This window comes from Cottoperca gobio, chromosome 13 (genome assembly GCF_900634415.1).
Source record: "Cottoperca gobio chromosome 13, fCotGob3.1, whole genome shotgun sequence".
NCBI classification, from domain to species: domain Eukaryota; kingdom Metazoa; phylum Chordata; class Actinopteri; order Perciformes; family Bovichtidae; genus Cottoperca; species Cottoperca gobio.
Window position 1 is genome coordinate 18,693,248 of NC_041367.1, and position 26,897 is coordinate 18,720,144.

Consider the following 26,897-nt stretch of genomic DNA (forward strand, 5'->3'; position numbering starts at 1 on the left):
CAGCGGCGGTGCTAGCTATCTCCGAGCTAGATGCGTTGAGGTGATATTTCAGGCTTAAAGTTCTCCGATGGTTCGAACATTATTTGCTGCCGGAATCGCACATAACGGATCAACAGTTACATCCGGGAGTTTATTAAATGTAAACTTTCCATTCACTGGGCCAAGTAACGTTTTCTCATCCGCTTCATCATGATGACGAGGCTGCTGTGGACGCGCCGCGTCGGTTGACGTAAAGCATCAACATCCTTTGAGGGCCATACTAATTATTGAACTCATAACCTCTGCAAAAAAAATGTTAAGACACAGTCCATTCATTTCACTTTTCTTATTGGTGTAACTTTTTTATCCATGTATTTTTCTGTTTTATCAGAAATCAGAAATCTATGAATCAGAACATATGAAGTAAAAAGGCAGTACACAATAATTAAATAGAATAAAAAATAATATAAGTACCAAGTGGTTGATAGGAAATAAGGTGAGTATTGCACATGGCAGTGATAATTGCACAGCAGTGGTAGAACAGCCTGTTCTTGGTGTGGTGGTCTACCTCTCTATCTTTCCATGTTTGTATGTTATGCCCTGGAGAGAGCTGCTTGTTGGGCCACCGCAAGCCCGTTCGCACAAACTACGTACACTGGCCTTTTACTTCTTCAAAGAAATAATTGTTCGTCCATTTCTCCTGAAAAGTGTGACCTTCCGCATCCACCTTTCTCTTTTTTTACACTCGCCATGCTGCGTTCGCTGATGTCAACGACAGCCTCGTTTAATATTGAAGTTTTTTTACATGACGTGACCACGTGATGGCACGTTCCGCTTGTGTTGTGTTCAAGGACCCTGACCTTGGCCAGGAAAAACAGTCAATCGCCCGTCTATTGCTGTCTAGATTATTATTATTATTTTCTAGTTTATTTTTTTGCGTGTGTTTATGAATTACCTCGAGGGCCGGATCAAATGGTCTCACGGGCCATATACGGCTGACGTAAAGGGTCAAGGGGTATCTAAGAGCGCGATTAAACTGTGTTAATTTTTTTGTCGCATTTTTTTTTCTGTGATTAATTCATCGAATTTGACAGCCCTAATATTTACAGTCATATAAACAGTCTGTTTGTCTTTTCTAATGACGAACACAGACAACCACTCGCTGCTGTCATGGAGAGTTGTTTCCTCTCACGCTAACGCAGAACGTAAACACTAGTGTGCTGTTGGCTGGAGTCTTTGCGATGTCTTCAAATGTGACTCTTTGGCCCAGAAGCAGTCAACATTCGGCTCCCTCGCCACTTGTTCTTTGATGTCTGTTTAGTGTGTCTAGACTTTTGTAGAGTTGAAATGTGACCAACGACAGAACTAGCTTGTAATAGAAAACTGATAATATATGTGGCCTTACAAAAAATCCTTGTTTAACAATAGTGTATAGAATAACAGTTTGCAGAAAAACTTAACCATCCATAACATCACGTAATTGAACTAGCAATGACTAAGCAGGCCTAAACTAATGTGAAATCTATTTAATGTATTAATATAATATACAATAATATGATTACACAATATGTATAGTTTTGCTCATTTGGATAGTCTATAGTTACTGAGGAAATGTACTCAAGTACTGTACTAAAAATTCAAGGTACTTGTACTTTACTTGAGTATTTCTATGTTATGCAACACAGTACTGTGCTACTACTACTGTGTAATGTTTCAAACATATGATATTAAAGAATTCCCCTTCTTCGGCACATAGCTCACCATGGTCATGTTGCCACTGGATCCAAATGCTGAGCTATGCTTTTCCCTCGATTTGGATGGCTTCGTGGTGGTGATAGCCTAGTGGTCTAGTGGTACGCCTTCCAAACAGGCTGAGAAGGCTGAGAGTTTAATACCAGGGCTGCCACCATTGTGCCCCTGAGCAAGGTACTTAACCCTGAGTTGCTCCAGGAGGACTGTCCCTGTAGTTCGCTCACTGTAAGTCGCTCTGGATAAGAGCATCTGCTAAATGACCTGTAGTAATAATAATAATGTAATAATAATGACAGGCGGTATGTCCGGCTTGTTCTGGCGAAGAGTCCCCACAATGGTCAGGTTCTTCTCCAAAAGCTTCTCAGCCAGAGGGATACTGGTGAAGAAGTTGTCCATTGTGGCATTTGTGAGGCATGTATGTACATGGAGGGCACGTCCCACCTCCAAAAGCACATTACAGGGGCAAAGGAAAGATGTGGGCTAAAAAGAACAAACGCAGCCACCACCTAGCTACAGGGGGAACAAGTGAAGAAGAAGATCTGCACGGCTGAAAAAGACTGAAAAGGTGCAACAGCCCCGTGTGCAAGGAGCACAAACATGTGACTGTCATCTGTGAGGCATGTGTGCACTGAGATGGCAGTTTGCGCTCTACCCATATGTTTTTATTCAATTAGTTTTCTTTTCTTTTCTTCATTCATTTATACATTCACCACAGTTCACTACAGTTACACTACAGATACACTTACAGTTCAATATCTCACAGTGTTATCGGCTGTATCATGTATGTTATGTGTGAGTGTGACAAAGTGACAAATAAAGATTTCAAATATTAAATGCGTTGTTTGGTCATTGTTATCACACTTTACACACACGGGTCATTTTAGACCTGTGTGTGTAAACCTGATGTAGTGATACAAAAACTATTTTAGTTCATAAATGAAGAAAGAAAAAATGAAAATAATGATTTGTGTTCATCAAAAACAAGATATTTAATGAATATTTGAAATATTAAATGATTAAATAAATTGATTTCCAAAAATATAGCAAAGAAACACTCATGAAATGAAATAACATAGGAAATGAATACAGATTGTAAAGCCCCTTGAGGCAAATGTGTGATTTTGTGATACTGGACTATATAGATAACATTGACTTGACTTGACACCAGCGTGGCTAAACTGGCAAGTTTTGATCTTGGCAAATAATAGAATTATCTTTAGAAACGTGTGTATCAATTCACACAGAAAAACATGGCTACCAAATCTCACACACAGATTCAGGTACATGCTCTTCTGTAGCGCCAATCTGAACCTTCACAACCTAGTTTCCCAATGAGGGAGGTAAATGTGCACTCTCCTTCCATTTGTTGAGTCATTTCCATCACATGTTATTGTGATTGGCACAGCCTTTCAAAAGGCATGAAGAAAAACAATTCCACCACTTCACCCTCCAGTGTACGTTGATTTCACTTCTCTCTTTTGCATAGTACTAAAACAATGACCACAGTGCTAGGACATGCTGTCATTATCATCCTGGCACATGTGATGTCCTGCTTTGTGTTGTCCAGGTTGTTTCTTTGCAGAAGTTTAAGAATAATATTCAACACCTGGCCAAGTTGTCTAGAAACTTTTACACTTCCTGCTACGGTTATTGCTCACAGTATGTATGTAGGTGTTCATGGCAAGTTTGGCTTTGTTCACAATATTTTTATTTTCACTCAGACATTAATTATTTGCAGCTCCAATACAAGCTATAATATACAAGGGCACTGACGCCATTAGAAAGCTAACTTATTATGTGTAGTGATTAAAGGTTAATGTTTTTTTTTTACATTTCTATAATAAAGTATAAAAACATCACATTTGAGTCTGTTTATACATATTTATGTATATAAAGTGAATAAATTAATCAAATGTGTTCATTTCATTTGGAAAAACTTTGTGTGTTACAAATTTAAGTAAAACAATTTAAGTTTGTCAAACAATTCTCCTTTTTCACTGATTAAAAATGAGCATGTAGCCATGTTGAAAATACACAGACAGTGCAAGCGTGCTCCCTACAACAGTTTGACAGCTGGCATTCTACAGACAACCTAAAACCATCACTCTAAGGAATAACTACTCTGTCACACAGAAAGCTACAGACTCCACATAATAATCCAACATAATAATCAATTTACTGGCAAACATTAATGAACAGCTATTGCAGCAAACAGCAAATAAACCAATCTGTGAAGAAACAAGTTTACCAGCTGTATTCCACTGTGAAAAGGTAACAGCCAGCATGCTTCACAGAAACAAATTGTTTAAACTATTTTTTGTTTAACTGAACATTTTAGCGCAGTGTAAACCTTAACTTTTCATAGTGTATAGTACCTGTTTATATTACTCTGACATTCAATTCCTGGCTGGAATTATTATTCCACTGACATTTTGCACTTTTTTTATGAAGGTAAATACTGAGGGAAATAGAGAGGAGAGAATAAGTGCAAAATTGAGACGTGCTTGAAAGAAAACTGAATGAGACCTGGAACAGTGTTCTCGTGACCTTTTCTAATTGAGTGGTGCGATACTTTTGGATAGGGTTATACTGTGAGGCTGTAGATGACATTTACATACACATGAGGCATTTGATTGGTCTTCGGATTTTAAATGAAATCCATACTGTATTAAAAGCAGGTCAAACGCAAAAACAGCTCATGGTTCTTCTGGCACAAATTCTCATAGAATATTTGAAAACCAACACACTTACATTTGTTGTGATATTGTGAAAATCAACTTACATTTGTGTTGAATAATTTGGAGCTTAAATTCCAAGAACCAGGACTTTTATTTAGAAAATTACAGACTCGAAAGACCATTTCCATGTTTTCTTTTAAAAGCTTGTCTGCCAAAATGAGTTATGTTTAGGATTTGAGCCACACACAAACAATGACACCTTTAAAAATATAAACTGTTGGTTGTTATAAAATTATATAACTAACAATAATTAGTCTATCGGATATTTAAATATGTCGTAGCAATCACTGAGTGTACAGATTTCTCGGTATTGTTAATTGTGCTGTAATCACCTAGAAAAGTACAATTCACCCCTTCTCAGACAATCCTGGCTCAAACACACACATTTCACAATAATGTAACAGAAAATCTACTACAACTAAATGAAGCTGACTGATCAACAGTGATCCATGCAGGCAAGTAAAACTATAACATATCCACTAAATATTGCTTAATAAACAAAGGTAAAGGTTGTTGTGATCTTAAGAGATAGTCAGGTCTTTTATCCTCAGCTGTAAGTGAATACATCCTGAAATATGAAAAGTGACGGATCGTACATATTCTTTTCATTCAATTCATGTCATTGCTGAGAGAGCAGCTGTTTCAGCAGGCAGCCATCATCCATGTCACCATATTTAGGATGGGCTTTTTGTTGTTTGCAAACAATAACTGTCTGAGAGCGATAACTTAAAATACATTTTGTTTTCCTCCAGGATTGTCTTTTCATGTGCTCTAAACCCTTTGAGACAAATAGTCAAATGTCTTATTGTTCACTGAGCATCTGGATATACCATTTAAGTATGTGGGTACAATCATAACCCCTCAGTAAAAAATAACATTGCTTTATTTTAATCAGAGTGCAGAGGAAGATGTCATGTTTCTATTCCCTCTTTGTTTTCACTCATTACCTCTCTGTTCCCTGCTTCAGATGCAGCAATCTGCGACTGCCACCTCCCTCCATTGTGGTCTTTTCCCTTTTCCAAACACAGCCTTGTAAGTGTGCACACACTGACATTTTGGGGACAGGATTACAGAGGTAGACTGACGCCTTCAGTGATGGCCTTGAGTAACGTCACAAATTGAGACAAGTGTCAGACCTGTATAAATTTATCATCAAATTAGCACCTTACATAATCTGTCTTCCTTTTCCTCTGCCTGTGTGTATACACTCTGTAACTGAAGGGGATGAATGAGGCATGTATTCACTATTGACTGCCCATGACCCTCGACTGCGGTGTGTTGCTTCATCGCCTTCAGTTGACTGAAATGAATGTCCTCACTGGTGAAAGCTTGAGATCAGCTGTGGTACCTTCAGTGCCTTGAGAGGGGGGAAAGCTCTATTTGCTTTAAAGGACACTGACAGGGATCACTCATTTACACTGTCCCCTAAACACTCAACATGGTTCAGTGAGTCGTACATTTTTTCAATCCATCGTTTTTGCAACAAGACTGACATGTGTAGTGTTACATTACAATAATTTACACATCTGTCATGTCACACTATAGACACACTGCACTACATTTAACGCTTAGAATTCAAACTCTTGGAACGGCAGAAAGCAAATGGAGGGCACTCAGCAGCAAATAGGGAAGTGACTTCAAACACAATTTATGACTAAATCTGCACTTTAGTCTGATATTCATGAATCTCCGTCTGCTCTAAGCAACTATGCATAATGGCAGCTTTCAATTGGAAACATGAGGTAACTCTTTCAAAATTTGACCTTTAATACTCGGAGATATTTTAATGTCATCAGTTTAACTGCTAAAAGTGCACATTATTTTTACCAACCGCTACTTTTTTCCAACAGAAAACACAGGACGAGACAGGAAAAAGTGCAGTTTACAGAGGTGTTCAGGAGACAACAGTGTTCACTCTCAAAGGACAATACGAATGTTTTCTTTTCTTACAGTTATATATCCCAATGAGGAGCCATTTCCTTTTTGATGCATCCCTAGATAGACTCCATCTTCATACTTCATTAAGTTTAAATTTAAAAGAAAGAACTCAATGTTGGGGCTGCAACTAATAACTATTTTAACAACCGATTAATCAGTGGATTTTTTTATTAACAGTTTAGTCTATAAAATGTTAATGGTAAAGTATTGCTGCCCTTTTTATTGGCATACTGACAAAATCTTGTTATTTAACGGATCTGCCAATTAACTGAATATTGATGCTTAACGTAACTGCAAAACGTTCACTAACATATTTCATTAGTTTTTCTACAGTATCCACTCTTGCAATAAATCTGTTTCCTTTACTTGAAAGAAGCGTGCGTGCCAGGGAACAACATTTCCGGCAGCATTTTTCTCTAAAAACATAATTGGCACAAGAAATTTAGGAAATGAAAAAAGAGGCACATCAGTCCTTCCTCCTCAAACAGTTATTTATTATCAAAATGATTGTCAATTAATTTTATTTTGATTGCCATATTGATTAATCAACAACCTCCCCAGATATTTGCACTCTGCAATGTTAGTGTCAACATTGTACTGAATAAAGATGTTTAAAGGGGTCAACGTTCAGCCTGAAGGTGGACACACACATGTCACGCCATTCCACACAGTTTTAGAGAAATGTTGGACAGAGGGAAGTGGTCACATGACCTCCTGGATGGCAGTAAAAATGATGGATTACATTCATAAAATGCCGCAGTGTTTTTGTGTGAGCTGCTGTTTGTTTGGATTTTTGGAAACAACGGCAGTCAGTAACTTTCTGGGAAGACAAACCTACAGACAGTGGGAGCAGCTGGACTGTGAAAAAGCACATCGACAACAAACAAGGGCACATGTTGGCCCACAAATGAGTGCAGAGTGGTAATGGGGCAAGAAGTCAAAAATGTGTTACCTGGTGTTTCTTACGCACCAGGGGAAGTAAAGGGAATCGTCATTCAGTGCAGGCAACACAAAGTGATGAAGCAGTCTTTTTGCCAATCAGAGCAAGTTTGAATATGGCAGATTTTCTTTTTAATAGCTATGTATAAATAAAAAGTGATCGGTGGTGTCCTAGATATTGTTTCCATGAGTGACAGACAAATGAGCAGCCGGAGCAGATCCACAGCTCTCACCTGATTGTATCACGGGAGTGTGCTACTGTACTGATGCTGCTGTCTATCCATTACGGTCAGCACTGAACCAAAAACTACAGCAACAAACTAGATGTCTCTCCTTGGCAGACTTATTACAGGTATTTCCTCTTGTTTACTGGAAGAAGATGACAAGAAAGTTTGTGCACAGTTTGTGGAAGACTTTCTGGAACACTGCAGTGGATATATTATTAGCTTCCTACTGATCTCATTTTAAAAAGAAGTGATTGGTTTTGTGTGATGCCTACATGTCATGCTGAGATTCAGCCTCCTCACCCATGCTCGCTTTGTGCGCAGCAATCACACGATAACAAGAAATCACACGATAACAAGATTGCACACAAAAAGGTGTTGCTGAAAGTCAGGTAGTGCACAGTCGTCATGCAGCAAAGTGGATTATGGTATGGAGAATGAAAAGATTTGTAATTATCATCTATAACGGTCAGATACAGAACTGCTGCTGGTAATATTGTTTGTCAAATGGGCACCATGAACATGAGGAATATTATAACATATGTAGTTATTACCACACTTTTCTGTCTCAAGTGTGTTTCCTCTTTGTTATTTTATTTTTGATATAGAGTATGTCAAAAATCTGCAAAAAGATTTCATAGATATTTTGTCGAAGGTCAGGCCGTGGGCCAAAGGACAAGAGATTAGCTTTTGCTGCAGTTCAAGGATTTATTTGAAGAAAATTCATGTACCCTGCAGTTTCTTTTGTTTCGTATTAATGCCAAAAAAAGGATTTCATATATTTATTTCCTTATAAAACACCTACAGGGACAATTCTTATTTTTTATTTTTATATTGTTTCTATATATTATGACGCAGGGTTTGATTTATAGTTCAGTACTGGATTTTACCTGTTGGTTCTCACCACAGCACTAGACGTATGTATCACACATGATCAGGGTATATTGTTTGTATCTTTATTTATTTATCTTTCATTTTGTTTGCAATATAGAGTGACATATGTGAACTGGAGATACATTCAGGTTGTGTGCTTCACCTTGTCTCATCAGCAGAGTACTGATCACAGATTTCTGCATATGAATGCAGAATCTTTAGGCAACGGGACAAGATGTTGATATCGGAAGCCTTCTGGTCTTCTTGACCAATCACGTTTGAGCGGGCTTCAGTTGCATGCAGGTTAGGGCTGCAAAATAATAGTCACTATTAATTTCATCAATATTGAGATCATGATTGTTTATTGATTTTAGGGATACAATATTTTTATTGCACTTTTACATTTAAATAAACAGCATTTAAATTTACATTTTATATTTACATTTAAATAAACAGCAGTGCTTTCACTTCCCTGTTGTGCTATATTCCTGATAATTAACACATCTTTGCATGAAAATAAGACTTAAAAAAGGTTCTTCTTCACCTGAATTCAGTGCATTTCCGTTTTGCCCGTCTGCTCTCTGTTGTATATTACTCTTCTTCTTTGGACGGCAGCCACAACATTCATGGCAAGACTACTCCCCAAACGCTAAGCCAAAACATCTTGGTCGCCTCCTGCTGGCTGGCTGTTAGTTTAGGAAGCGCATGATTTGAAATCCAGCTTAGTTTTCAAGGAGCATGCATTTTAAAAGTCAATACCACAGTCGATCATGTTCATTTAATTGGGGGAAGCTACAAAACAAGAGGCGCAACAAATTTCCTGGCATGCAATCTTGGAACCCATCGGCTATTGTCTGACGACGATTTAGCTTTTTGTTAGCTTTTATTTAATTTATTTGCATTCATATGCAGATATCTGTTTCTAAAGATTAGCAGAAATGACATCTGGACATGGAAGTCACTCACTCTGAATAAGTGTGTTACAGTGTCGGTGTGGTGAACCCGATGGGTTCAGTGATTGGGAAACTACGGCCATGCAATCGCAGAGTTTATGTTCCTCCACTCACTGTAGAAAGCACAGTGAGGGATTGAGTGCAGCAGAACGTTTGCAGTGGAAATGTCTTTGTTAGATGTGTAATACCAAAAACATTACAACACATGAATGTTTTTCCTCTCATTAATGTACCTGCATACTCCCCGCTGTTAGAACCACCACTCTGACATCAATCAAGTCGTATCTTATTTCCATTTCCTGTTCATATTCAGATTGCTTAAGTAGTGTTAGTTTATGATGACGAAAAGTCTCCATGATGTTCATTTGTATGTTTCGTTGTTTCACATTTAGTTTCTTTATCAGGGTGGATTGCCTTTTTCTCTCACATCAATTTACACCAACAAAAAGAAGGTTTGAAGCAGAAGTAGCTCCGCTGCCATGCCATTCACTGTGTATCGTTTGAGTGCCGAGTTTTATCTGTGACCTTTGAGATTCTATCGGCTTCAAAAATGGACAAGTGGGCAGTTTAAATTTGAACTGAAATTGCCTTGATATTGTCTTAGCCTGTGGATGGGTTATGCAGTCAGGCAGTGGAGTTGTTTTCTCTTCATCCATTTCTCTTGGGTATTTATTTTATTTTATTTTTTTGAAGGCAATTTTTCATTTTGCTATTACCGCTTCTGCAACTTTTTTATTTCACTGGTGTCCTTAACATTCCTTTGTACCCAAGTGACTTTCACTGGCCAGTTTGTAGCGGGTTCACAGAAATCAGTGAAAAATCCATGCATTTGCAGGACTGATATTTTGTGAAATGGTTTTCTCTCACTTCAGATATTACTTTTATGTATTTATTAATCACAGGCGTCCTCCTTGCTTCGAGAGCTGAGTAAGAGCAAGCGAAACAAAGACAGGTATAGGCATGAAGCAGAGTAAACAGGGAAATAGCAGATGAGAGCGTGAAGATGTTGAGGGATTTTCTGCAAGTGATTGGCTGTTTTTGTGGACTCAGGTTTTTAAAATCCCGTCCTGTGATGCTCTAATCTCCCTTTTAAATATGGGGCAAAGCTGACGACTTGTTATAAAAATTGGAGCCAAGAGAAACCCTTTATTAAATACTTGTGTTCTTATACATGCCACTGACACACACGATTACCATTACAGATAATCTCACCACAGCGCGTGGGACCTACAGGTTCATTGAGATACTTTGAGGCACTTTTGAAACAGCAAAGCAAACAATAGTGGCTCTGGATTTTCTCAACCCAGCTCCCTGTCAAGATGTTTTTTTGTACACTGTAATTAAATGGGAGAATTAACGGTGATTGTACATTTCATTTGTAGAATTCAGGTCGCTATTTTTTTTTTTTTGCCACATTCTCTCTTTCTTTAAAAAAACCTCTTTATAATAAATTAATTCCTGATCAAAACGAGGCAGGAGCTTGAGCGGCTCTGTGGGATGAAGGTCACGGGATATTGCTGACGGGAATAACTGATTTGCATGTTTCATTTCACTTCTCTCAGCATATAACATGAATTGTGAAGAGTGTTAAAGCTCAGCACCTGTGGCCACAAACGCATGCAGATGAGAGGTTATGTTGTAATGTTAGCATGATTATTGATTTCTCTCCTTCCATTCATATTAGATTGTTGATTTGTTTGAGGTCAGAAGCTGTTGGTAGATATAAAGCACATTTATACCTGAGCAATAAATTGATATAGTAATTGATGCAGAATATATGATTCAGGCTCATATTTGTTGAGCATAATATCAGTATCCACCCAGCTGCAACAGGAGTTTATTTGTACCTCTTGCTAAAACTAATGCAGTGTAATACAGCATCCCTGTAATTAATACCTTTCTTGAAGGTGCGGACCTTCCAGGTTGCCTCTCCATCAGCTTTGATAAATGTATGCTCTTATGTCTATATTACAAATATTTGTTGTACTTTTTGTGATTGAAATTGAACAATGATGATGTATGACGATGAGGAAAAAGTGGAGAAGATGGGCACCAGCTAAGATCCCGACCACATGGACAAGCAAGACCATCTCTGCCTCTGAGGAGGCACCGAGGCAAGCGTGGAGGAATTGCTAGTAGATGTGCGGGCGCTGGATGATGGGCAAGACATCCTCCGTGCCCGCGTCGGTTTCCAACAGGATGTCAGGAACTGTGATGTCCTTAGCATTTGGACAGGTGACTCTTTTGCTGTGCGCCGATCTGACGGAGCAGAGGACTCTGGATGGAAAGAAGGACGGGGCGTGTGCTTTATGGTGAAAAACGCCCAAATTGAAGGAACTGACAGAATTGCATTTCACTGGACATGTACCTTGTACAATTTCATGTGGCAAATAAAATGGATTGATTGATTCATGAAGATTTTAATAGAGGGTCTACTTTATTGTCGTTTTTATTTAGGTTTATTTTTTGTTTTGTTTTATTGTTTAGCTGTCCGGCCAAGAACTTTACTGTTTTTTTGGTTCACTCTCACCGTTCTCATAATGTCGTTTTCAGCCGCAGTTGGCTGCTGTTTTTAGAGGAAACGCTGTTAAACCCACTGTACAACCTGCTCAGCACCAAACAGCCGACAGACACACTTAGCAACTAGCTGGTGAACAAAGGGCAGCATTTAGCAGCTACAGAGACAGATGTATTCCTCAGGAGCTGGAGTCTAAAAACAGAGCTAAACGAGAGTGAATATTGGACTGTTTTCCACTGCCCTTGAGTGGCCGAATCAAGTTGTCTGAGTTTCCTAAACATACCAATAACAATGTAATGCAGGCCTTAGAAGCAAGCGGATATTGCCGAGGTACGATTTACAGATAGGGACAGATGGGAGATATACATATTCAAAACATTCATTTATTATGTTCGAGAGAAAATGCACTTGGGGCAGCATTACATTCCTCAAAATCTAAATAGTATATAAACTTTGTTTCTTTGATAATGGGTTGGCTAATTTACTTTAAAATAGTCTCTGTTGTTCGTGAACCACACAGTCACCAGGGATCCTCTTTAACAACGTAACTCTTGGTGCAAACATTATAAACAAACATTAACCATCGGTTGTATAACAGACAAACTTGCAATGCATTGGAAATGGGCAGATTTATGGGACGGTGATCAGTGGTTGAGGTATTTCCTTGACATGTCGGTAATGGAGAAGGCCGCCCAGTTGAGCTTTATAATGAGAAGCATTCTGAGCGCTCCAAGGTTGTTAAACTGATTAAGAAGATTCCACTCGGCCCTAGATTGGACTCAACCGTGACTTGACTCGTCTTAACTTGTTACCAGCATCTCTACTCTGTAACACACTTCTTGTACTAGTAATTGTCTAATGTTATCATATATTTGTTTTCTGTTTCATTTTTTTACAATTTTCACTGTATTATTGTTATATGTCTTGTATTACATTACCTATGTTATTACTTTCTAGCATGCTGTATTGGTTTGTCTTTTTGAAAATAAAAAACAATAAAACCCTGTCTCTCAATTTTATTCCCAGAAGATGTACTATAAAATATGTAATATATAATATGTAATGTAATAAAATATTGTATCTATATTACACACTCCTCTTATATAGAGAAACATATACATGTTACATACAGCACGTGCAGTTCCTTTAACCTCTCCAGCAACAGTATTTTGCTTGGGGTTTTTGGAATAAAGCTGTTCCATTCCCTCTATATTCCCTTTATATTCATGATCTGAATGGCCAAATGTATTCATGATGAAACTGCTTCCCTAGAGAAAAAAGGTTTAAAAGGCTGTGATAGCTCCTCTAGTCCATTATTGCAGTAGAAATGGCAAAGAGGCACTGAGGTGTTTCCATTTACGTGCAGGAGGTTTAGTGATTTACACAAACTCATCAAGTGGGTTTTGTCTTGCACTGTTTATTTGGACACAAACATTTGTGGCTGACGTTGATTATGGGAAGAATTTCAGTAAGCTATTTAAATGCATTGCAGTTGAAGTTAATATTTTCACTCAATCCTTCACGCTGCAGTTTTTAATGCAATAGATATGTCATTAAATTGCTGCCCTATAGCACACAAGCCATGTCAATCATTTCCCCTTCGTAAAATTATTATATACCTCCTTGCAAGTTTTCCTGAAATGATCCAGTGCAGAGGCTCGAGGCAAGGAAGACGGAAGTAAATACAGATAGGAGCTGTAAAAATTAACTGCCCGGTGGATGTTAGGCGAGTGTCACAACTTGTGGAGAACGACATGATCGATGTGACTCAGAATAGAGCAACAGCATCTGTACACACTGTTCCATAAACCACAGCTCTTGACGTCTTAATGCTGTCGTTAATACTCTGAATATGGGCCTAATTGAAGCAACATAATTAGATTAACATGTTCACGTGACGTGCAGCGAGTCTACCTCACCCCTCTCATAATCACATTAACATCAAAGCATGTGTGCGTGTAGAAATGTACAGATTTCTTTACTGAATGCCTGCCTGTTGAATTGGATGTCTTAAAATGTCAAGCTTTACCTCCCACAGCCAGGTTTTCCCTCAGGCAAGTTATTATGCAACAGAAAGTGGACCGGCTCTGTCACACTGAGTGTTCTTCTTCTTCTTCTTCTTCTTCTTCTTCTTCTTCTTCTTCTTCTTCTTCTTCTTCTTCTTCTTCTTCTACTTCTACTTCTACTTCTACTTCTACTTCTACTTCTACTTCTTCTACTTCTTCTTCTTAATTTACAGTCATGTGACGATAATGACTCTGAAATATCTGAAATCTCAATTTGCTGATCGACACAGTGTAAATCATAGAGTGTCTATTATATAGGTTGTTTTGAATGAGTGATTTCTATTCTGTTGTATCCTCATCTCGTCTGGTCTAGTTCTTTTGTCTGGAGTTTTACTATTCTTATACTATCATTTATTCTATTCAAGACGAATGTAGTTAAGTCTTGTCGTGTCTCTTCTGCTCTCTTCTGTGGCCAGGTGTGATTCAGGCTCTAATATTGGCAGCTGCAGCTCATTTGCCTCTGCGTTGGTGTGAGTGGGTTTTTGTTAGTGACGCAGGAAGAAGTGAGAGAAGTTGACATTGTACACTTGGCTGTTGTTTACACTAGACATGTTGTTAATCATGCATAATCTGCCAGCATCTGCTGCGATGCATCATCTATATGTTTCTCTCATTGCTCTGTGAAGCTGGTCCTGGCCTTTACTGTAAGTGCACCCATCAGTTGGATGCCGACGCCTGTACAGCTCTTTTATTTGCTAATCATAGGATGTTTCATCAAATGCTGTTTGGTGGGGAACCAACTATTAATGTTGGAACATGTTCCTGTCAAGTTCCTTTAACTGAATCCCTTTTTTATTGGTGAATTCTGACAAACACATGTCAAATCAAATATACAACTAAAAGGGCACTCGGAGAGCACAGACCTCAAATATAATGTGTGTATCCATATCCACCCCAAAATGGTGTTCTTCCTTGGCCCACGCTACACCCTGAGCCGGTAGTTTCACCTTAATCCTGCTGACAAACAAGCCGATCAGAAATCATACCCTCCTTGGTGGAGGTAATAAATAAATTGATGTTCAGTGCCATGTGTTCCACTCCCATTATATCACTTTGAAAGCACTTTTAGTTCAGATTATTGTTGTAAATTAGGACAATAATCTCAACTCAAAGTGCTTTTTACTGCATGTCACAGTCTTCAATGTATCAATGTATGGAGCTGGCTCAGGCATCATCACATGACCTACTGGAGGCGTGTTGGTCACATAATAACAAGTTGTCTTCTTGGGGGATATCATAACCCCCGTGTTAGTTCAGGATACTTGTATCTTATTGCAAGTACTTTGGTATCAGTTTAATGTATAGTTCGGTCAATACCAATATTAAAGACATGAAAGAAATGTTAGCGATAATTTAAAAACCATTCAAGTTTGAGCTGTAGAGAGCTCCCTCAAGTTAGTAAAATGTAAAATGTTCCATTGAAATCATTTTTATTTAAGGGATCCTTGCCAAAAATGTTTGTGTTTGTTATGTGATTATGTAAAACCATGAGTATCGGCTGATGTATCATTACCTTGTTTTTGTTACTCTGAATCTGTATCAGTCAGGATCTAATGTCTAGGACGTCTCTTTCATGTTGTCATTGAGGAAACAGCATGTGTGACAAAATAATCTCATGTCAAAGGTCCAGCGAGCATATTTCTGACCTTTCTAGCCACATTTCATTGTTTTATCATGAAATTATTTCAAGTTTTTGAAAGCTTATAAAAGCAAATAAGTGGATCTTATTTTGGCACACACGTACTCTTTCCAAGGTCAAGGATGAACTTCCAAATGCTTTCATGCTTTACACATTTCATATCATCATCATGTGATTCTACTTAAAGCAGATACTGTTTAGATATTAGAGATTAATTACTGCCAGATTTTACACAAAATGTTTGAATGTTTAGTAACAGACATAAAAAAGAAAACTCTTGGCTCCAGATCTGCAACAGAAACGTACCACCAACGCTGGCCAGTGGCCTTTTTAAATATTTCCATTAGGCATCGGCAAAGAAACCGGACCCGGGACATCGCATCCTCGGTGGAGGTAATCGATGAAAAGACAGAGCGATGGATGGAGCGGGTGGGTCAGTCATGACAAAAGGATGCCAGGGCCAAATCTCGTCCCCAGTCCGGCGTTATTGCTAGCGGCAGAGTGTTACAGGGCTTTCTCTTACGGCCACACATTCTGCTTTCTCTGTCTGGTTCCCCTCCAGTTCACTCTGTGTGTGAGGGGCTCTTGCTCCCCATTTGGCAGTGCTGAAAACTGTTTCTGTCAGCTTAGATAAACAGACCCTTGGGTTTGTCCATCTCCCCTCCCCTCCCCACACAAACAGACACACCACACATGCACACACAGCATCCTACTGCCACACACACACACACACACACACACACACACACACACACACACACACACACACACACACACACACATATACATATAGATTATGCTGTAATCAACCAGGAAGGCGGTACTCTTTCCTCCCTTGTTGTGGAGGCTTGTTTACTTGTTTCCCACACTATTAATATTCCTCCCTTCTGTGAGGTATCAAAAGGTTCACCTTCCTGAAGCAAATGAAGATGGATTTTATTTATTTATGCTTTGCCAGGGACTGAATGCCTGGAAAAGACTCTTAAATTATCGTTAAGTCACCTCCAAAAATATGTGAAAGATGGTGAAAAGGATTTAACATGTTTATAAAGTGTTGATAATTGTCTTAAATTCTTCCTTCTGGATTATAGAACATGTCTTCACTGCAAATGGGGGAAGATCAAGAAGGGGAAAAGCATGACACTTAAAATAAAAAGGATCTCATGGCAGCTGATGGAGAGAGAGATTGAAACAGAAAGCATGAGGGATGGAGAATTTCCAGCCTGAAAGTATCCTCCAGTTCCATCATTTTCAGCCGGAATTGATTTTCATCGAGCAAAGACATCATCTCGCTTCATGGTTGTTGTTTTTTCCATAAACCATTGTGCAAACTGATAATCTTCTCTGATACAGTGTGATGGCAGTGATAATTATTTTCTTCTTCTTCGTCTTCTTCTTCGTCTTCTTCTTCGTCTTCTTCTTCGTCTTCTTCGTCTTGTATTTGTTTAGGGACTTTCTTATGTAATTTCTACTGAGATGTAATTTAGTCAGACAGCTTTGTTCCCTGTTGATTTGCTATAATGAGACGAGGCAGCGTTTCTCTTGTTTGTTGAAGCATTTTGCTTTTATTCCAGATGTCAAAAAAAAGAAAAGAAGGAAGAGATAAACAATAAAAGAACTGATGCAAATTAAATCTAAAGTGGAGTAACTGAAACAGTACAATTTAAGGATTGGCGTGCCATTGAGAAATTCCAAAACGTCTTTACGTCATAAATATTTAAAAATGGGGTTATTAATGTATTATCATGTAATCTTGCTACACATAGAAGACCTTTCCAATTCTGCTGTTGACATTTTCTCTTGGATATCTTTCCTACAGAATGTCTGCATGCATTTCAGATTGAGAAGTGAATGAATGGAGAACAAGTGGAGGAAAGAGAGATGGTGGTTGCAGTTCATTGTTTCTCAAATAGCTTACCCCATTATTTTATGACTCTATTTTACATTCCTTTTTTCTTTGCTTTCACAGAATGAAGCGTATTAATTAAAGCTGAGTTTGAAAACATTGCTGCTAGAAGAAAAGGGTCAGCCATAGCATAATGATAGCCGAAGGCCACAAGTATTTGTAATCATCAGGTCCCTCGTCAGTGCTGGTCATAGGAAGTAAATCCTTCATTAAGCTGGAGTTTTTCGCAGAGGTAGCATATTAACATTTGTTTACCATGAGCCTCAAAGCATTCGGTAGCAGAGGTCTTCTGCAAACAGGAAGTGCTGCTGGGGTTGCCGGGCACTCTGTTTCCCAGGGACCGAATTTGAAAGATGAAAGTGCTGTTTGGTGTCTTTTGATGCAATCCGGCTCTGTCTCTATGGTTCGCTGTCGCTCTTCGTCACTGTGTCACTGCCTTTGTTTCTCTCTCATACATACTTAGCCACATAAATGCAGACACTTTGATCTACTATAGTGTACACACATACGGGCTCATGTGCGCACACACGCAGCCTCTAGGTACACTGAAGATGACAGCTTAGCTGGGCTAAGTGTAATTGCATAGGTGGATCAGAGTCTAATAGCAGTCTTAGGGAAACCAAATTATCGTTGTTTTGCCTGTAGACATACTCCAGTGCAGTCTTTTTCATGTAGTTGTTACGTTTTGTCTTGAGGGGGTACAGCTCAACATTTTCTGTCTATCTCTGTGTGTTTGCCACAGTTTGTGCTGTGCAGTCCTTCACACCCTCAAACCAAGACTCTGTTAGAGCTGAGATGAGGCACGAATTGAAAAAGGATGTGAATATTATATCCTACGGCGAGGGATCATTACAGCGAGCACGTCAAGGATTTTTTGCCACCTTTTCCTTCTATGCTTTTATTACGACCTGTCCTATTACAGACTAACAGTTCTTTGTTTTTATTACTTGCGTGGATAAATCACTGGCAATACATCATCTCCTATTGCTTGCAGAAGCTGTTATCGCCTCTTGCAGGTTAGTAAAGGTCCCATCCTCATTGTTGAGGTTTTGTCCAACATTAAGAGGCTTTCATCGTTCTACTCTTTGTACTGTATCTCTGACAAAATCTGATACAGCCCTCCTCTAGTCCTTGTCTTCAAAGCCTCTGGTTGGGTTCTCTTATCTCTTCCAATCAAATATCCTGTCCAAATATCCTGATTCTCAGATGATATCTGCGTGTTCAGTGATTTTAATAAACTGCACATGTTTAAGGCAACATTAAAGCATAGCTTCTATGTCTAACATGCTATTGTTAAAAACATGACAACCATATTTCCCGTAGTAATTATTGCAGACAATAAGAGGGTCATGTAAAAGCAGTAAACTGAAATTATTAGTCCATTGAAAGAAAGATAATTGGCAATTATCATCAATTAATCATTTTAGTCATTAAGTTATTAAGCAAAAAAGTGTTACCTTCTCATGATTCCCTGCTTTTCTTTGTCGTATGTGATAGTGAATAGAATAGTGTTTGGGCGTCGACCGTCGGTCAAACCAAGCAAGCAATTTGATGACATTTAGTGATAAACGATGCGTTTAAAACAAAATCCCCTTCGGCCATTTTTCACCTTTCAGACATTTCATAAACAAAACAATCATTAATTTACCTCAAAACTTATTTCTTTGTCTGTGCTGCTGTCTTTTAGATGTATTACTAAGTATTAGGCAAACATTAAGAGCACTACAGAGCAGTTATTATGTGTCATTGAATGAAGGTATACTTATCTGTCTGGTTTTTAGTCCCAATCATGCCCCTGACAGGTACGTGAGCTGTCACTGCTGTGAGACAACACCTGCATGCAAGACAGGGCTCAACATATCCAGTCAGTGGAGACGGACAGAGAGATGCATCCAATGCTGCCCAGTTTCAAATGGGAAAACACTTGTGTTTTTTTCAGGAGAGGGAGTTGAGTCGGAGGTATTGACTGGGAGAGTGGAGAAGACCTAGGGGGCCACTTCTAATCCACACTGACCTACTCTTATCACGCACAGCCAAGGTCAAGAGTCTAATGAGGTTGGGACGCCATTAGAGCAATTAGATGGAACTACCTTGTTTCTGGGGCATGCAGAACCATGGGAGAGAGAGGGAGAGGGCGAGAGAGGAGAAAGACGACTACAGTAAAGAGACAGACTGATGATCTTCCCAGCAGCTGTCTCTCTCTCTCTTTGTCTGTCTGTCGATCGCTCTCCACCGCCTCCACCTTTCCTCACACAAACACAGGGTGAAGCGCTCAGAGGCAACAGCACAGTGTTGCAACAGCGACACTCGGTGGCAAAGACGCTCCCTGACAGAACAATGGCTGCAGGCATATTTACATGAACGCAGCACCGGTTATTTCAGGAGAGATTACAGTGAAGTGGGATTTATTTTAGGTACATTACAGGGAAAAATCATTCAAATTAAAATGCATATGGTTTTAGCTAATTGTAAAAGGATGAACATGATAATGTCTCCAACATACTATAACATGTGATTTTTATTCCAAAGACCAAAGTGAATGAGCTTCCATGAGAGCAGTCAAGGACAATGACCAAATATTTATGAAAAATGGCAAATATGGACTAATTCCAGCTTGTCAAATATGAGTATTTGCTGCTTTTCTCTGCTTTATATAATTACAAATTGAATGTCTTTTGGGTTTTGTACTGTTGATTAAAAAAACATAATTTGAAGAAGTCATTGTGTGCTTTGGGAACTTGTTATGGGCATTTATCGCTCGCTTCGTCTGTTTATTAATCAATCAATTAATGGATCAATCTCTAATGAAAAGATTTGTCGATTGTAGCCTTAAACAACTCTTAAAACCTTTAAAGCAAAGCACAGTCTGTAGAAGCTTCCCTGATAATGAATGAGAGACCAGCTATTCACTGTTACTGCAGTATATATGTCTGAAGTTGTGCCCATAATAAATTATTCATTACTCTGAATTAATGTATGTTATAATAATAATAATAATAATAATAATAATAATAATAATAATAATAATAATAAGCTTTATTTGTATAGCACCTTTCATACAAGAATTGCAGCAAAAGTGTTTCACACCAAAAACATAACAATTAGTAGAAGATTAGATAGAATAAGAGCATTTACAGTACAATAATCACAGTGTTGATGTAAATGAGTGTGAAGTACCATTATAAATAGTATTAAAATAGCAGAATTAAAATAGTATAAAATAGCAATGTTATGTTATATACAAATCTCTTATAATAAATGAATATATAATAATAAAGTAACTCTTTATTATGATATTTCTTTTTTGTTATTAGAGATTGTTATTTGAGTTGAGTTTCTTTGCCTCAAATACTCACAGTAAAAACATCACCTCTGAGTGTTTGTTGGTGTGGCATCACTGCTGATAGATGGAAGCACTTTTCCTCTTTCTGACCAAGACAGAAGCTGCTTACTAATGCGGACAAAACTGTCCTGGGGGCATAAGAATACATTTGCGAGCTCAAACCGGCCAGAACACAGTAATCTTCCCCTTTGGTGGTAGATTTCTGATGGGACAAGCAGCCCCTGATTCCAGGCATCACGAGGAGGAAGTCCAATCCTCTGAGCACTTGGAGAGCCACTTTGATAGAAAACTGGATTATTGACGCGCAATGCATAATATGACTCAGCCTATTCTTGTTGAGTTGAAATAGGCTTCACAGAGGCAGATCTTTTCTTCAGGCAGAAACATATACATTACATATATACATTTGGTTGTGTTAAACCAAGTGGCCAGATATACAGTTGTTCTTATTAGTATTACAACTAGCCTATTTCTAATGCTTGTGATCTGAAAAGCACCATTTAGTAAATTAATTAGTTTAGCTAGTGAGATTACCCGCTGAACATTTTTTTAAACTATTGGTTTAGTACATTCTAAGAGTTTTAAGAATATTTTGATGATTGCATTTATTTTTGGCCAGAATAATCGTGAAATGGGATTTTCCTATCGTCCCATGCCTACGTTCATCAGCCTTGGCTGTGACCATGTCAGCATGCTAAAATGAGCATTTATCTCTTAGCGTCGCTGTGCAGCCTCAAAGAGCTGCGGGTGTGGCTGTAGACTTTTGTAGAATTTGTTGCATGCAAAATTACTTACTGGATTAATCAATTAATTTCAAACCAATTGCAACGCTAATCCCGTGCCAGTCAGACTTCAGTCCATAAACTTTTCCGACAGGATTGAGGGAGTTTGTTGGAGGGGTGCACTATCATTTCTGGGAACACAATGCAGAAAAGCCAATGCTGCCAGAGGGATGAACCAGACTCACTCAGGGTAGTGGTGGAGAAAACAATGTTTGCAGTCTACTATTATGGACAATGTCCTCCACCCTCTTGGTGCTCAAATGTCAAAGCAATGGAGCACTTTCAGTCGGTGGCTCTTTCCACTGAGGCGTGCCAAGAAGCACTTCAGGAGTCCATCTGACTGCTCTCAACTACAATGCCTCCTCCCTCAACAGCATGGCCCAAGCCCTTCATTTTTTCTTTATCTACTTGCTTGCAGCCAATCCCAAACACAAGCTCTGGCCCTGTCCGCTGGACTTAGCAGGGCTCTTGTTCTTGTTTGTCCCTCTTCTATTATAGTTAGTTTTTTGATGCAGAGCCCCTTGTGGATCCACAAAGTGATTCACTCACATAATCATTAATTTATTCACTCATTCACACACATGATTAGTCAATCTGCCCTCTAGTGCCCATTAGGGGGCATATGGTACATCTACAGACAACGCACTGAGCCAGCATCATCATTCACTCTCTGCGTTTCATCTGTGACACATTGTCCTTGTTTTTATCTGTGTTTATTGTCTGTGACGCTCTTTGTCGCAGATGGTTTTTTTCTGGGAATTGATTTAGAAATAAACCTGTCTTGACTTGATCAGTCCCACCATTTGTCTTATCCAGCTGGGAGATTGTTATGGTCTGTTTTGTCATGTGCACGTAGCCTAGCTCTGTCTCTCTCCTCTTCTCTCCCTTCAGCCGTGGCTGGCGAGAAGGAAGTGAGGGCAATCTGCCTGCAACTCCAAGAGTTACGAATTGTATTTTGATCTCCTATCTACCTATTTTATCTAATATATTTGAGATGTGTCATCCCATTTTCAATAAGCTCACTAACTATTCTCTATAATAAAACAGAAGGGACCAAAAGATAGTGAAGTTAGAATAACAAATTGACAACACCATATGTATGACACTAATTCATAGGTACAACAATACTAAGAGTACATGTTACCATGACAATGGTAACATGCTCATGTTTAGCAGGTGCAGTATAATGTTTACCTTGTTCACCATCTTACTTTAGCAGGTTAGCATGCATTATTTAATCGACACAGCTGAGGCTGATGAAAATGTAATTTGTTGTGCAGGTATTTGGTCATAAACCCAAGAATTGTACACGTTAAAAAGTTGCCCAGATAACAATTTTTATCATAATTCATTCCAAGGGGGAAACGGCACATTTCATAGTAGTCGCTCCACCACAAATGTCAACATCTTGTTTGCGTTAGAGGAAAAGCCAGGGGGAAATCATCTTCAAAAAAAATCATCAGGATTCATGGTCTATGAACCATGAATATTATTGTAATTAAATTATATTACAATCATCCAATAATTGTTAAGATATTTCAGTTTGGACCGAAGTGGTGGATTATCTGACTGACAGACGGACCGACTGCTAGTGCAATCCTTGGCACTGCGCGGCTAGCGTGGTTCATACAAATAAACATTACAGGCGAATGCAGCTTGATTCCAAATGTGAAACTATTTTTAAATAATCTTGTTATAAAAGAGATTCACTCAAACTAGTCTTATATTCATCAGGATTCAATACATCCAACTATCTTTCTATTTAACTGTCCTTCTGTTCATCTTTCTGCTTAAATGCAGTAAAATATCTAAGAATTGGATTTACATTTTCTTTTTCCAACACGTTGTTGCGTCTCAAACCAGGTGCCAGGCCATCAGGCCAAAAGCTTGCACCACAAATGGCAAAAGTCAGAGCAACAGACTCTCAAAAATCACCAGTTTTACACAGATGGAGAGGATGCAGAGATATGAAGCTGCATTAGCAATTTATGTTTGGTATCAACTTTTAGTGCCAAGTGCCTTTAGCGCAACTTTTAGGGGGAGGGGGGGGGGGGGGGGTCAGTGATGATATTTAACTGTGGCAGTGATCCTCATCCTTTTGATCAGCCTGTGCCTTTATTTTGTTATTATGTTGTAAGCACTTTAATCTTTTCCGAACCTTCAAACAAACCTTAGAGTTGCATTTATTTGTTCATGCATAGCTGTCTATTTTTGCATATTACTTGCTTTAGTTTGTGCACATTCCTCCGCACGAGTTCATACATGGTCAACCATAGAAACTGTCTCCTCTATGGACCTGTAATCAGCACTTTTCTTCTCCTGATGATTTTTCAAATCCTCCTCTTCTATCACATTTGCATGGGGAAGAATCCAAATCGTGGGTAGTGCCGGATGTTCCCCCGGGGCAACCAGCGTTGAAGCTAGACAGCTAAACATCTGTGGAGGTGTGCCGACTGAAAAGAGAAAATGTTCCACAAAGATGTAACATCAGCTTCGTGTTATTGTTCCATGTGAGACGGTTTAGCCGCGAGTGAAAAGAGTAACTTACTTTTGTACCAGGATACTGTGTGTTTATGGTAAGAAGACATCAGGAAGGTTCAGAGACGTGTGCCCCAACAATACACTGAAGAATTCAGTCATTCAGTGAAGAAAATAGAGTTAATGCCTCTCTGTGTGCTTGGAAAATATTAATTGTGTGGCCAGCTGTCCACAGGCAGTCAAACTATCAGCAGCGTTTCTCTCCAGTTCATTGTCGTTGGCCTTTGCCTTCCTCCGTCCTGGCCCTGCATGTTTTGGCAGCGATTCAACACTCGTCCCACAATGTTACACTTCTCAAATTAACATTTTATATGATGGCAACATCGTGTGCGTGTGTGCTAAAGCTTGCCAGCACACCAATGAAACAAGCTGGCACTGAATGCACCGCTAGCTCTCTCTCTCTCTTTCTTACTCTCTCTCTCGTTTTGTCCCACTGCAACAACCTTGAACCAGTTTGTTAGCATCCCAAATGAACAGCAACGGTGTTGAGATTTGAATAGCATAAATAAATGAACGAGAAAACAAACTAGCACAAGGCCGACGCAGCTCTAGTGGCAATCTAGGACTTGCGCTCCCTGTGTAATGATCTGCAAATAGCTGGCTGCTGAGATAAAATTCAATTGAAACTACAAACCTCCACAGTTGGGCCACATGGCAAATAGGCTGTTATAATTTCAACCAAGAGATTTGCCATGCACCTGGTAAAATCCAAACACATCAAGTCAATAGGACTACTGGGTAACATCATAACAAGGCCACATGTTGCCTCATTTTTTGCCTCCCTGCTACAGTCTCATTAGTCAGGGAGCAGTCTCACACACGCTAACAAGTCAATTTCCGGTGATATAGGGTAGTTGTAGTGATATTTATGCTGTGTGAATTCCAATACAAGCGTCCTTCCTTAATTAATTAGAAATTATAGTATGAAACCTTTAAATTGCCTTGACTGATTTACTTACCTCTTTGAACCCTGGGCTGTTTGTGCTTAGTTTTATCTCTATTTATGTATAGGCTTGTTGTAGTCATTAGGCAAGACTTTTAACGGGCATTTCAGCAAATTAGCTTTTCACTTTTATCATTAGCTTTTGAGGTTTGCTCAGTTGTCATGGAGATATGCCAGCTCAGTACCTTAATCACTTCCCGCCCATGTTGGGTTTAAAGTGATGTAGTTCATTGTGACTTTTTGAAAAACTATTTTGAGAAAACTATTTGAACGAAAGGTCCAATTACTAAGTTTTCTAAAGCTTTCAACGGTATCACATTAATGTAAGATGTTAGCTTTGTGGACTATAATAAAGATTGAAGATACCACTATCACTGGAAAGAGCAACGTGTCATTTAGAGTCCAACCAATAAATCGGTGAGGCCGATACATCTGCGGGTATTGTCTCATTGCAGATATACTGGTAACGGCATATATGTCAGTTTATAAATGACAAGAAGTACAGAAATGAAGATACCTTTTCAAATAATGTCCCCGTTACATAGTTTGTACACTAAAGAGTTGCGACAAGTTCACTTGTCAACTGTAAAATGTCCTGCCCAGTCCATCCATCCATCATCTACCGCTTATCCGGGGTCGGGTCGCGGGGGCAGCAGCTCCAGTAAGGAACCCCAAACTTCCCTTCTCCGGGCCACATTCTCCAGCTCCTACTGGGGGATCTCGAGGCGTTCCCAGGCCAGTGAGGAGATATAATCTCTCCACCGAGTCCTGGGTCTTCCCCGGGGTCGCCTCCCAGCTGGACGTGCCTGGAACACTTCCCTAGGGAGGCGCCCAGGTTACATCCTTACTAGATGCCCGAACCACCTCAACTGGCTCCTTTCAACGTAAAGGAGCAGCGACTCTACTCCGAGTCTCTCACGGATAGCTGAGCTTCTCACCCATAGGTGAGGGTAGGAACGAAGATCGACCGGTAGATTGAGAGCTTAGCCTTCTGGCTCAGCTCTCAGCTCTCACAACGGTGCGGTAGAGCGACTGCAGTACCGCCCCCGCTGCTCCGATTCTCCGGCCAATCTCTCGCTCCATCGTCCCCTCACTCGCGAACAAGACCCCGAGGTACTTGAACTCCTTCACTTGGGGTAAGGTCTCATTCCCTACCCGGATTAAGCATACCACCGGTTTCCTGCTGAGAGCCATGGCCTCAGATCTTGAGGTGCCGATCCTCATCCCAACCGCTTCACACTCTGCTGCGAACCGATCCAGTGACTGTTGAAGGTCACAGACCGATTATGGTCTGTTGTTTCACGACCAGGACGGAATCCGCATTGTTCCTCTTCAATCAGAGGTTCGACTATCGGCCGAACCCTCCTTTCCAGTTTAATAGTTGTCTGAATATACTGGATTTGAAGAAAATACAATCCGCCAGAATTTCTTTGTTGAAAAAGATGTGTGAAGATGGGTATAGCTGGTAGTCCCGAGCTGAAATACACAATAGAAACATAGAACCAAGTGTAACCAAGTTCACCACCAAATTTCAGATAAAAATGATAAAAATGTAATTCATTAGACAGGTTTGTCTGTGCAATATGTACATGTACTGTACACATTATAATATTTATTAATTAATGTTATTTTTATCTATTTATAAATAACTGTTATATACAGGACTGTCTCAGAAAATTAGAATATTGTGATAAAGTTCTTTATTTTCTGTAATGCAATTAAAAAAACAAAAATGTCATGCATTCTGGATTCATTACAAATCAACT